Genomic DNA, 14,773 nt, shown 5'->3' on the forward strand with positions numbered 1-14,773 from the left:
CCCTAGGATGACCATTATTTTTATTCCACACATGACCAAGGCTGATGAATGCTCAGTGGCATGTAGAAGATCGGGGGGGGGGGGGTTCCTTAGAAGGCAGGAGTTCACTTATCTTCTTGTCCTGAATGCCAACATTCATGTTATACTGTAAAATTAATTAACCCTTTATTCTTTCTTTTTCATACACACATACCTACATATGTACCTAGACACAACTGGGTTGATTTTTCCAGACCAATGGAATACTAATCAGCTCAGAAAAAGGAAAGAATAGTAACTAAGCCCTCATTCTCTTCATATGGATAAATGACAGAGAGAGCAAAACAAGTAACGTACATTGATGAAAGTGTATGCAGCGGCAAGTATCCCCAAGAGCTGGCTCTGTACCTGCCCACAGTTGAGTGGTTATCAATGCCACAGTGGCTGAAGCCAATCCTGGCCTTCCAAAAGCTTTACTGGCAGATGTACCAGCACAGTGTCTGCTGACAGAAGAACAGCATGCCACAGTTTCATCTGGTAGGAAAGGATGTGAAAAGAAGAAAGCCAGACCCTGTCTTACTATGAGCAGAAAACATTGCCCATCACTCTGGACAGATGGTATAGAGGGCTGGAGATGTGGCTTAGTTGGTTGGATGCTTGCCTAGTATGCATGCATGAATCCTTGGGTTCGATCCCCAGCAGTGCAGAGCCTGGGCATGGCACTACACATCTGTAATCACAACACTTGGGCAGTGGAGGGAGGGAGGAGCATCAGGAGGACCAAGATCACTATGTAGCCATAGGGATGCCCGCAACACTTCCAGGGCATGAACACGCACGCCAGTGCACTGGGGACAGTCTCAGTCTGTGTCTGTCTCCTACCGTTCCATACAGCTAGCACCCTTTTTTACTCTGGGGAGAGTCCTGGTATAGACAGCAAATTATATGCTTGCCTTTGCCTTCCAGGAAATTCATGACTTTCTCCAACAGTCTCTGGGTAGAAAATGCAATCTGGCTTCCCAAAGCCACTGTGTTGCCTTATTTTGGCTCCTCTCTACACAGCATCTTCCCTCACAGTCTACATAGGTCCTAAGGAGACAATTCCCAACAGAGCTCCTAAGCTTTAAAAACAAACAAACAAACAAACAAACCCACACCCACCCCAGGGATCCTAAAGGGTAGGGCTTTCAACTCCTGCAGTTATGAGTTCTATCCTGGCTCCAACAGGTCCCTTCCTGTTTGATTTAGGCAAAGCCACTGAAGGGCCTGGCAAGATTGTTCAATATGTCAAAGTAGGTCCCATAAAAGCCTGACAATGAGAGTCTGATCTCCATGAAGCACACAAGAGAGAGAGAGAGAGAGAGAGAGAGAGAGAGAGAGAGAGAGAGAGAGAGAGAGAACCGACTCCTAAATGTTGTTCTCTGACCTCCAAATGCATACTGTGGCACATGTGTGCATGCACGTGCACACACATACACACACACACACACACACACACACACACACACACACACACACCATACACACATACATACACATACATACATATATACATCATTAACACACACAGAGATATATACACATATACTCACCATACACACACACCATACACACATACCTACACTTACACACCATTCACACACATATACACCCACAATACACATACACTCACACTCCCACACCACACACTGTGGAAAGGATTGTAAGCTTTGTCACAGGTGAAAGCAGTCTTGGTGGGCTTTGCCCTTGGACACACCATGGATACTCCCTGACATTAACTTTGAGATAGACTGGGTGGAGCCATCCTGGGCCTGGAATTCAGGAAGGGGACCTAGGGACTCCACCTGGACTATTGTGTTTCTAATCAACCCTCAGTGGGAGAGGGAGACCACCCCTTGCATGTGAGAGACAGGCAGGCAGAGAGGACAGAGAGGAGCAGCAGGTTCAGAGCACATGTGGATCCTGGAAAAGGATCAGCGAGCAGGCCAGACCAGCGTGCAGGCCAGAGACACCCGGAGACCCATCCCATGGAATGGATACCGGAAGGTTCGCTCTTGTTTCCCTTTAACCTTTTTTTCCCTTTTGTGTAAGCTAGTTAAACAACACACCATACACATGCACACAGGGTACAAGCCCAAGTCTCCTAATGCCGACTACTCATGGTCCCAGTGAGACAGCAAGTCCACTCCCAGGAACACACCAACAAAACTGCATGTGTTTGTTCACCCGGTGACAGGTGTGTATACTCTGCAAGGCTATTCACAACAGCCTCAAACTTGGAAGCCATCCAAGCATCCAATAAGAGACGGATGGATAAACAAAGCAGTTTCTACAGTCCAAATGAGATATCTCACATCAGTGAGAAAGCATGCACGGTCTATGCTGTGGCAAGCAGAAGCCAGAGTAGTGAGCTCCTGCCATTTGCTTCTGTTTCTAAAACACTAACGACCAAGACATACTGTTCCACAGTGCAAGAGGTCATGACTGTGGACAGGACAGTGCCCAGGACTGGTGCATTGGACATCTTGGGGAGGAGGGTCTACAGTGCTTTGCTGCTTGGTCTGAGCACTGACTACACAGGTTTGTCCAACTTCTGAAATTCAAAGGAACTACACATTCTTAAACTCTATTTTCTAAATCACACAAAAACTTCAATACAAAGTCAATGTAAAATTTTATTTGTTTATGTGTGTGTGTGCATATGTATATGCTGGTGTGTTTGCCCATGCATGCTCATATAGAAGTCAGAGGTCAATACCAGGCATCTTCCTCTACTGTTCTCTATCCTAATTTTCAAGTTAGAGTCTCGCCTGGGCCTGGAGCTCAGCTATCTCTCTCTGCTGTCTAGCCACCGGGCTCCCAGGATCTCTGGACACTGACTCCATCTCATCAGTGCTAGAATTACAGGCGTGTGCCATCACACCCAGCTTTCATGTGGGTGCTGGGGATCCAAACTCGGGTCCTCACGTTTGCACATTGAGCCATCTCCCTAGCCCAAAAATGTGAGAGTTGAGATGACTAAGTAGTCAGTAGAGACTTAGTAAAAAAAAAAAATCAGTGGGATACTTCGTTTAATAAATGTTTGCTGAGCTCTGTGCTAGGCAACAATATAGACTACTGGGCACACAGCTAGTGAGGCTGGGCATCTATGCTCCATCATCATCTTTACCATCATTACCATCTTCATCATTACCTACATCAGCACCAACGCCAAAGCTTCCTAATGATCCTAACTACAAGCCAGGTGTGATTTTCTTTTCTTTTTTTAAAAAGGAAAAAAAAAAAAAAGCATTGGCTTCATTTGCATAGGAATCTACTTCACAGGTAAGATGATGGAGAGAGAGCTGAATTAACTTGTACAAGGCTACACATTGTCCAGTGAGCACATGTCAAGAGCTCCAAAACCAGCCAAGCACCATCTCTCATCAGGAAGGAGTCTTGTCAGCTCTGCCAGCCCCTGCTGCCACTCAGTGGCTACAGATGCCAACAGCTTTACTTCCGTCCAGAACAGTAGTGGAGAAGCATCAATTTTTGTCTCAGAAGCCCAGAGCAGCTCCCAGTAATATCTCTTGTCCAACTGCAATGCCTCATAATGAAGAAAGATTGATCATTATACTGGTGGAAACCGAAAAGGGAGAGCTACAAACAAGGGGGGTGTGTGTGGCTCAGTGAGTAGAGTGCTTGCCCAGCACACATGAAGTCCTGGGTTCAATCCCCAGTACTAGTTAAAGCTAGTACAGTGGTGCACACCTATTACCCCAGCACTTGAGAGGGAGAAACAAGAGGATCAAAAAATCAAAGGCCAGTGTGGATACATGAGACCCTGTCTCAAAAAAATAAAAAATAATCAAAAGCTGGAGTTAAAAAGGTTAGTTCTTCTACTGCCAAAGTCCACAGATACTGAATTCGTTTCCAACTAACTTTGAAGCTATTTCTGGCTGGAGGAATATTGACATCTCTCCCCTCTCACCTGGTGGCATTCTCTCCCCAACCCTGCCCTGGTCAAGAGGACATCAAATTGGGGGCTGTGGTACCTCGGTGGAAAGAAGGAAATATTCCTGGGGAAAGCAGTGTGAGGGTGGGCTGTGAGTCCGTGTCTCTGCACTTGGCTTATCAAGTGTTCTTCTTTGCACGTGTAAGCTTTGCTTTGGCCTCCAGGCTGGATGATCAGTGTACATAACCCGAGGGGTGGAATGCTCAGAGCCCAGTGACCGACGAGCAGCCTGGATGCTAGGCACGGGAAAGCAAAAGGAAAAACACCCGCAAGGAGTCGGGGCTGGCAAAGAGATCCACACAGGTGTGGCATAAAAACTTGCAAAGCCAGGGAGGTAGCTTGCCCCCCACCTCGACCAAGACCACCTTTTCATCTTGCAAAAGCCCTAGAAAGGTAGAGAGAGGTTCTCAAAGGCCACCTGATCCAGCTCCATCCCTTATGCGGGCAGGACAGTGACGCAGCCACCTATCTGGTTATAGACCCATTCGCCTTAGGTGAGCTTGTGGTGAGAGGGAAAGGCAGCATTACCTGCCAAGCCTTAGCTTATCCTGTGTTATTATATACAACTCTTCAGAGAAACATCAGCTGGCTGCCACCTAGAAGGAGCTCAGAATAGGACAGGGAGGGGAAAAAAAAACTATTTCTCATAGTATCTAGCCACCAACAGGGATGGAGGGAAGCACGGGTTCCTTCAAAACAAATTCCTGTCTGTTGTTAAAACTTGGAGCTTTATAGACTCTGTGCTGTCATGGCACACACCACCTTACCATCGACTATCCTGGCAACTCTGTGAGAAGCAGATGCCAGCATCTCCAATGCACAGAGGACAATGCTGGACTGCAGGCTTCGCCTTTTAGGAATTAGTATCATTTGGAGAGAAAGAAAGAGAGATAGATATCTTGAGTATACAGGTTGATGTTGGGTGTCCTCCTATATCGCTCCCTCGTCCGTTTTTGTGCAATGTCTCTCCTTGAACCCGGACCTCACCATTTCAGGTTGATTGGCCAACAAGCTTCAAGGCTCTTCCTGTCTCCCCGCCCCTGGCACTGGCCATACTGTTTCTCACCTCTGCGTGTAAATTATTACATGGGTGCTCAGAGATGAACTCTGGTCCTCAGGCTTGCACAGCAAGCAAGTTAGTGACTGAGCCTTTTCCCCTGCCCCACTGATATTTCAGAATTACTCACAAAAGAGCATGCGTAAGGTATGTAGGCCTATATGAACACCACTGTAGCCCCTGGCCTTTTAAAAGATAGTTCCTCGTGGCCCGCTTGGGGATTAATTACCAAAAGAAATATTTAATCAAAGGGAAGAGTTTTATGTGATGTTCCAACAGGAACATCATCTGAACATGAGTGTACATGCTGTACCTACCACCAAAACACATCCGCTACTACGATCTATAAAGTGGGGCCTGGTGAGTTGGTGCCACAGTTAAAAGTACTGGTTGCTTTTGCAGAGGACCTCAGTTTGACTCCTAGCACCCAACTTGATAGCTCACAACCATCTGTGACTCCAGTTTTGGAACATCCGATATGCTCTTCTGGCCTTTGTGGGCACCAGGCACACACATGGTACACAGACATATATGCAGACAAAGCACCTAACCACATAAAAGAAGTAAAATTATGAAATTTTATAAAAACTTTAAAATTAAAAACTATCTATAAATCGGTGTTCCCCCACTCTTTGGGGTTGTGGGGAGTACCTCTGTCATTTGGTTTTATCTGTGAGCCTGCTCCTCTCTGTTGTTACATCACTGGACACGATTGAAAGCTGACCGTGCCAAGCCAGTGCCCAGTGATCAGCCAGATAAGCCAAAGTCATACTTTTCACATCTACTGATAAGAGCTCTATTACTTCCTTTTCCACTTATGTCACATTCCTTCACTCAGACTACCAACGAGGGGAACACTCCAGATGGTAGGACCACTGAAGGCATAGAGAGACAGGGCACACGCACCCACGTTACCCCTGTGCTGGGTAGCTGTTGTTGCCCACATGTTGGGTAGTTGTTCTCACACGGTGGAGGCTGCTGGCTCTGCCATTTCTGTCAGCACACGGATGGCACGCAGTCATTGTCAAAGGGTTAACTAAGACATGGCTGCGCTCTTGGGATCAGAGGGGTGAACTCTGCAGTGCACCTTGGCTCTTAGGAGTCCTGAATTTACAGAGGACCTGAAGGTGAGAAGTTAAATGTCATCACTGAGCAGTGTACCAAGACCAAGGAAGGAACATGGGGTAGTTAGTCATAAGGAGTCTCGGGAAGGAATTCTGAGAGACAACATGATGTCTTAGCAAGGTTTCAAGGATGAGCAGGTCAGGAAGACAGAGTAGGAAAGGGTCTCCCAGGTAGGCAGAACTAAAGTGAGCAGAACAGAGGCAGGGAAGCCCTATATATGGTGCCGTAAACCCTACATTAACACTTAAGGACTGATGGGCTTTCCTGGTGGACACACCCATTGGCCACATAGGCATGCTTCACTAACACAATCTGGGCCTGACCTCCATCTGCGCCTTTGTGGGGACCCTAGGAAACCTCACAGCAGCCTCCACCATGCCAGACAGCTTCCCTGCCACTTCTTTCCTGGCACCGCCTGCCTTGTTCTTTCTGGTGAGGATGGGTGCAGACTTTTACTCTAACCCTCTTACTGTTCTCTCTGCTTGGCTGATAGCTAGTGACTGCAGCAACCAAAGCTCCTCGGCTCAGTGCTGACAACCCTCACTAACCTTTGAGGACGGTATTGGCTCACCCAAACACTCAGGTGAGGAAAGAACAATCAAATAGGCAGCATAATCTTACAATATGCAAGTTGGGGGGGGGGTCAGAATTTATACCTGAGTTTGATTGACTCTAAAGCCCCTGTTATTCTCTCTACTTTCTGGTGTGTTAGTCATGTGTATTTGTTGTGTACTTACCATGCATGTCTGTGTATGTACTTGTATGTGTGCTTACAGGCATGCATGCACACGTGTGTACATCTGGAGGCCAGATGTCAACCTAGGTGTCATTCCTCAGCCACGGTGCACCTTGTCTTTGAGGCAGGGTCTCTCACCGGCCTGGAACACAAGGATTAGGATAGGCTACGGCCCACTGAGCCCCACAGATAAACTTGTCTCAGTCTCTGTCTCTCCAGAAATGGGATTGCAAGTGAGCGCTACCACACTTAGAGCTTTTTAAAGATGGGTTTGGGGGAAACCACACTCAGGTTCTTATGCTTCTAAAGTAAGCACCGTCCCAACTGAGCCATCTCCCGACCCCTGCTTTTAAATCCTATTCTAGAAGGCCAGTTCTTAGGGCCACACTGTAATCATCTTCACTATGCTACTGCATGCGTTCGGAAGGCCATCCCTCCACCCAGGCCTCTGTGGCATGAAAATAGTCACCGACTCAAGAGGCAGCATATAAAGGAAATGGCAGAATGGCTGACCGTATGGCCTTCAAGGCTAACAGTATGGAACAGTGTTCTGATAAAGCTTTATTTATAAAACAGGTGATGGGCTGGATCTGGATGCTGCAGTTGCCTGTGCCTCGTCTATGGCGTTTCGTTCATTCATCGACTTAGACAAGTTTATTGATCACCTCGCTTGCTCCATGCATTTATTCTAGGTTCTGAGAATGCAAGCGGGGCCCACACCATCCTGACCACCATCATGCAGATTCAATTCCAGCAAAGCCTGGCCTGTGTGCTTCGCCTGGTGACCCGGGTCTGACAGGTGCTCTGTCCCCTCTACCTACACGGGTGCTTCTCTTCTCAGCTTAGATTTCAGGTCGCCTGGGGAGTTTATGAAACTACAGATGCTAAGTGAGGATCGTGGTCAGTCGTTAAAGTGTTTGCTCTACAAGCATGAGGACTTGAATTAGACCCCCCCAAGAACCCACATTTGAAAAACATCTTGGTGCACCTGGGAAGTAGAAACAGAGATCCTGGGATACAACGGCCAGCCAGCCTAGCCACATCACTGAGCACCAGGGTTAGTGAGAGTGTAGCCATGGTGGCAATGTCCCACCCTGAGAGTCACTTGCCTTCTACTTTTTATCATCTACTGACTATGTGAGACAAGGTAAATCTTTTAAACCTTCCACGTTTGGGCTATAAGTGAATGGCCATCTCATGATACTGCTGTGATGTTTACATGAAACCATGTGTCCTTAAGCTGTAGACTGCTTCTCAGATAGAAGGTCCATGGTTAATAAACACTGTCATTACTATTGGGTTCTGTTAGGTATGGCCTCCATGATGTCTTTGAGCCAGGGTTTGACTTTGACTTTGAGTCAGTATTTGAGAGGGCTTATGTATACATGAGGTGTACATGTATGTTTATGCCAAGGTTAATGTTGGGAATAATTTCCATCACTCTTGCACTTTATTCATTGAGGCAGGATCTTTTAATCAAACTCAGAACTCACTAATATGGGTCATTTTCCTAGCCAGCTTGCTCTGACATCCCCTGTCTCTGCCTCCGCAGGTTGGAACTGTAGGCAGGTCACCACACGATCCAGCATTTACATAGAGTTTTGGAGATCTAAACCCATATACTTTAATTGTTTAGCCTTCTCCAAACCCCATTTGGGAGCTCATTTTGTTTGTTTGCTTGCTTGTTTTGTTTGTTGTAGTTGTTTGGGGGTTTTATATATTTTTATTTTGTGCATATGATAGTTTGCCTGCATGAATGCCTATGCACTGGTGTGTGTGTTGTAAAAGAAACTTTTATTCTCTTGATTTAACTGTCTCAGAGGCTTACCGCCTCCATCTGCTAACCTTGGCCCAGCCTTGGAAGCTTCTAGCCTCCGTACAATCTAATCTAGCCTTCGAATGCTTTCAGCCTCTGAGACTTACTGCTGATTAAGCTCACTCTTTCTTGTTCTCTCTGAGCTCTTGCTGGCTGGTTCAACTCAGCTGTTCTGGCTCAAACTCCTCTCCCAGTTGATTTATTCAATCTTGCTTTTCTCTTGGCTTCTGAATTGCTCTGCTTGACCTCAAACTCTAGCAACCTGTTCTAATCTTCTGGTTCCTTCTCATTCTCTGGCTCCTTCTGTCTTCACCCGTGTCTAGCTTGTTCTCACATTCAACCTCTCTCTGTAAAACTCTCCCAGCAAAAATTGCCTCTGAGTTCCACAAACTGAACTACCACAAACACAACCCTACTTCACTGCCTCTCAATTAACTCAACTCAACAGAACTACCTGAACAGAACTGACTACAACTCAGAAACATGCATGCCTCTGTCTCTTGAGTGCTGGGATTAAAGGTGTGTACTACCATACCTTGACCTAAGATTTTCTTTACCTTGACCTAAGATTTTCTTTACCTGAAATTTACTCCGTACGAGGCTGGCTTTGAATTCAGAGAGCTGCTTGCCTCTTTCTCCTCGGATTAAAGGTATGCACCACCACCCAGCATGTTTGTACTCCAGCAGGATCACACAGACCTAGAAGGTCTTTGGATGTGATCTCTTGCCAGAGCAGCCCTGTTCTAAAATGAAATTCCTCTACAGTGTATGGTGCCTGCAGAGGCTCGAAGTGGGCATCAGATTCCCCGGAAGTGGAACGGCAGGTGTTGTTAGCCTCTGTTCAGGTGCTGGGATTCAAACCTGCATTCCCTGCAAGAGCAGCCAGCATTCTTAATCATTGGGCCATCTCTCCAGCCACCTACCTGGGAATTTTAAAACAGGATGCATGGCAAGCTTCTCCTAGCCCTAGTTTGTGGATGAGATAGCTAACAACCTTCTATTTGTTCCAACTGAGGGTCACATGGGGCCACCTTCTACCTAGTGTGGGCAGCACAGATCTGTCCCCCACTTTTGTATAAAGATCCCCACCTCCAGGCAGATACTTCGCCTTCAGGAGTTGTTGATAAGCTTTGAATAAATGGCTTGTTTACTTTGACTCATGGACCAATTAGGAACACATGGACTTTCTGAACTGGAGGCAGGAAAGGCAGGAGCATTTTTGCGAGGCACTGAGTGCTTTTCTAGATCCTTCCTACAGAGTTTTCACTTCATCTCCAGCGCAACTCTGAGATGCAAGCATGTTTATTTTTCTCATTAACATTCTAAGAAGATGAAGAAAGGGTGAACAGCTTGTGGTCTGATGGCGACACAACTCAAATTTCAAAACACTCGATTTCAAAGCTCACTCCATAGACGCTAAAATGTATTCAGCTGCCCTTCCCCCAGACCTTTCTTTCTTCCTTCCTTCCTTCCTTTCTTTCTTTCTTTCTTTCTTTCTTATGATCACCTATAGGCACTTTTATGCAGCTTGAGGCTGGAAGCATTTACTACTACCTGGTGTGTGTGTGTGTGTGTGTGTGTGTGTGTGTGTGTGTGTGTACATGTACAAGAGTGTTTGCCCATGGGTGTGGTTTCACATGCTCATGTGTATACATATATGTGGAAGTCAAAGGTCAAGTTCATGCATCATTCCTCAGCTGTTTACCTATCTTCTTGTTGTTTCATTTTTTATTTTATTTGTTTGTTTGTTTGTTTGAAAGAGACAGAGTCTCTCATTGCCCTGGAGATCACTGGCTCTGTAGGGCTTGTTGGACAGTGAACTCCACAGATCCACCTGTCTTCAGCTCCCAAATACTGGGTCTACAACAAACGTAGGGAACAAGGTCTCCATATTTTGTTTTTCAATGTGGGTTCTGGGGCTCAAACTCAAGTCCTCATGCTTGCAAAGCAGGTATCTGACCAACTGAGCCACGTTGCTGTGGTCCAACCTGGCTCCAGACTTTGCTCTGAGACATGACAACTTAAGTGTAGTAAGTAGCTCAGGGAAGACCGTTGCCATTAAGAATAAGGATTCTAGAATTAGAAAAACAAACAAACAAACAAACAAACAAACAACTGTACCTTTCCTGATTCCGCCACTTGCTTATTGTAAGATGCTGCTAATTATTTTCTCTCTCCCATTCTCAGTTTTCCTGTCTCATAAAATGGACACGATAGTAAAAAAAAAAAACCTGCCCCTCCCCTGAAAGAGTCGCTTCTGGTCAAAAGGTATGACTAGGAAAAGTCCCATAGCTGCCTGATTGGCCGAAGAGAGAGACTGCTAAGATAATTAAAGTCAAAACACCAATCCGATATCATCAAACAGAACAGAGGGCGGGATGGGAAAGAAGTGTAAATGGATAAGCACAGCAGTAGTCTGATAAAAACACTTTGCTTATAAAATAGAGTGCAAAAGCAGGAGCTGCCTGCTCCTCATCTGTGGTATATTGTTCACTCATTCATTTGATCAGTGTTTACTGATTGTCTGCCTTCGCAGAGAACCCAGGAAGACACTCACAGCACCTCCCAGGGACCAATGTCTGATAAGCCCAGGGAAGCACCAGCACAAGGATCCACGTGTTCAGAACAAGGTGCCTCCTCCCTCTGCAGGATCTCAGCTGCGCAGTCTGAGGACCTCATAACAAAATGAAAACAAACCAAAAAAAAAAAAAAGTGAGGAGAGAGTTGGAAGCAATCAATGTGGCCAGGAAGAAGGAATTCACTGACCGTCCCCCCCACCCCCCCAATATGGGCCATCTCAAGAGAAGCTGGCCACTGACTGAGCCTCTTAAAAAGCTTAAAAGTCATCCCAGGCCATGGTTAAAGAGAAAGCTCCAACAAAACAAAAACCAAATGTGATCTTCAAAGTCTTAAATGTCAACTTGAAGGATGACTTAGAGGCTCTGGGATGGACCAAGAGGCCCTGCAGCTGCTCCGTCCAGCGTCGGATGCCCCTTCAGTCTTTGGAGGTGTCACTCCCCTGGATAATGCATCACGGCCCACCCCTGCCCATACCCACTAAAGCTTAAGCTCCCACTCTACAGAGCTAACCTTTGCCCAAGGTTTGCTGTACAAGTCTCCACCAGTTCCTGACTTCCCTGACCTTCTCCACCTTGTTATCCTTCTCTCCTCAAACACGCATACATACCATACAACACAGACACACCCCACATACCACACACACTACACTACACGCATACATACATATTACATGCAAACCACACATATACAAACACATACACACATACCACACATACATAGAAACATACATACCACATACACACACCATACACACAGAGACATATACACACCATCACACACACCCCACTACCACTCCACATAGTATAACCACCCACAACACACACACACACACACACACACACACACACAGAGCCCACCCATTGAACTTCTTTTCTTCTAAACAGTTCACTCACTGAGAGATTTTCATCATGCCTCAGTCATCAGGATAACAGCTTTAGGCACATGCAGGAGTATTTCTCACTGGTTATCTTTTCTACAGGATATGGGGATAACCCGAGGCCTAGGCACTCCAGCCATTGGTCTGGCATCATGGAAAAATATAAGACCACATTGGGTGGGATGTTGCTTCCCAAATCATTCATGCTCCTGAAGATTTAAAAAAAAAACTGAATATTAAAACATACAGCATTCCCTTTATGACAAGTCTGCTTCTGTCCTTAGTCCTTTATCACAAATGTTGATTCTGTATTATTCTGTTCTCTGGATGAGGAAGTGGAAGTCCAGAAGACCAGATGTCCCAGGATACTCGTTCTCACACAAGCCTCCGTCTACCCAACAGCAGGCTGCTTGGGAGTTAGTTAGCACTCTTCCTCTTTCCACAGTGCAGGCTGCCTCTGGGACTCATAGTTGAGTCATGGGCTATCCAGTCCCGGGCTACAAACATCTCAAGAGTCAATGGCTACCAAACCAATGTGTTATTTTTTCTGCCAGGTGTATTTGCCCCTTCAGGGATGGCCTAGCTACATCCTTGCTAGCCAGTCAATCATTCAATTTGCAGAGAGGACAAAAGCCATCTACTGAGCCCTAGTGTCCTGCAAATTCATCTCCACTCTGAGTTTGGTGAAGTATCTCTTAGAGCTAGAGGGCCAGGCAGAGATTCCACAAATGTGCCTGGAAAAATCCTACACAACGAAAAAGCCAACAGCCCCCTCTTTGCTGAGAGCTCTCTGAGGAGTCATGGCTGGGGCAAGAACATTGGGGTGATCTTTCTCCCGTGGGTTTCTTATGCTCTCGAATAGTAATAGCACATTACTATGTACCTCCTGCTTTAAGTGAGTGGAGTGAAGGGACTCACTTCCATTGGCCACAAGAAAATCAAAAGAGAAAGTCCCCAAGCCTTGCTCCTTCCTGTTCCCTTCTATTTGATATTCAGATCTCTCTTCATTCTTCACTCTGAATCCAAGACTGCTCAGTGATGGGGGCTGTTCCCGGAAGTGAGCTGAAGAACCTGGAGGCCAGAATATGGGAAACTAGACCAGGGAGAGAAAGGAAGTTCTCAGAGAAGTCCTCAGCCTCCCACAGGCTCTCCAGAAGCAAAAACATCCCACTCTGCCTGGCCTTGCTGAGAGGCCAGCCCTCCCAGCCTCCACCTTCCCTAGTGCCTAAAGCCAGAGGTTTTTCTCTCCTCTTTTTGTCCTGTTGGGGGCACAAGTATTCCCGGAGTCTTAAAACATCTGGAGAAGTTCTGAAAACCAGACTAAGAGGCAGAGGCTAGAGCGTGCACAAGCTCCTTCGAGAGCAAGACAATAATAGCACCTTTGTGTGGTTGTGTGTGTGTGTTTGTTTGTTGTTGTTGCTGCTGTTGTTGTTTTAAAAGGAAAAAATGAGGGTGGTATGAAGTTCACAGTGTGGATGGAGAAATAGGAGAAATGCTTCCATGCCCAAGGCAAGAATTGACACCACAGTCATGTCTTTGTAAACATGAGCCCCATGTGCGTTTACAGGGACCCAGCCACTTGCTTATATGCTCACTCTTGTTCCCTGTGCTCACATGACCCCCTTCTTCATGACATTGCTGCCTGCTCAGTCTTTCCTAGCACTTCCCAGGGGGTCAATTTGTATAATTTTTAAAATCCTCCCCAAATCTCAACTTCCTGTGGTTCTGTTTTTATTTCCAGATTTCCTTCCCCTACTCCTTTCATATTCTCTCTCTCTCTCTCTCTCTCTCTCTCTCTCTCTCTCTCTCTCTCTCTCAGGCCAGGCTCCCTCCCTCCCTCTCTCCCTTTCTCCCTTCCTCCCTCTCTCCCTCCCTCCCTCCCACCCAAACATTGTTGGTTGGCTCTGCTGCAAAATGTAAAACCAGAGACTCCAGAGAGAGCATGGCTGCCAATCCAGGCTCTCTCGCGGTCACTTGTTTGTGATCCCAGCTACACACATAAGCACACACACACACACACACACACACACACACACACACACACACACAGGATTGTACACTGTGCAATCTCTGGTTGATGGGCCCCTGTGGCCACCCAAAGAACAGCACTCTTCCCATCTTTTTCCGGAAAATCCCAAACCTGAGAACCAGATGCCGCACTCAAAAGCACAACACAAAATGGAAAAAAGCTCTTTAAAGTCAAAAAGTGACTTCTGCTCCCTTGTGGACTTCCAGAAAAAAAAAACTCTAGGGACTCTGCCCTGCAGAGGTCTGAGCTTCTCTCCCACCCTGCCAGGAACTGGCCACAAATTCCCCAGGACAGCGGAGAAGCAGCCAAGGCAGAGAGAGAAGAGTTAAACCAAGCGCAGACTTCAGCAATCTGTGTTCAATTTTGATAAAAATCTCCCTTGCTCTCCCCCACCACCCCTCCCTCTGCCCACAACTCAGACAAGTCTCTTTATGTTACCAATATACATTTTGTTTTGGGCACTGCTGCCTGTGTCCCTCCCAGAGAATCTGGAGCTAGTCCATCATGGCACATGGGGCAGAAACATTCACGCAGCTCCTGAAGGCAGAGCTGGACACAGGACTACAGCAAGCAGCGGCGG

At 46.5% G+C, this 14,773-nt stretch overlaps 1 protein-coding gene across 2 annotated transcripts in view; it reads right to left on the minus strand.

Annotated features, from left to right (window-relative positions):
- The window catches only part of DAAM2 (dishevelled associated activator of morphogenesis 2), a 111,451-nt gene that overhangs the window by 95,797 nt on the left and 881 nt on the right, over positions 1 to 14,773 (minus strand). The gene's annotated exons all lie outside the window — the stretch shown is intronic.

Source organism: Acomys minous, assembly GCF_964271855.1.
Source record: "Acomys minous genome assembly, chromosome: 13".
NCBI lineage: Eukaryota > Metazoa > Chordata > Mammalia > Rodentia > Muridae > Acomys > Acomys minous.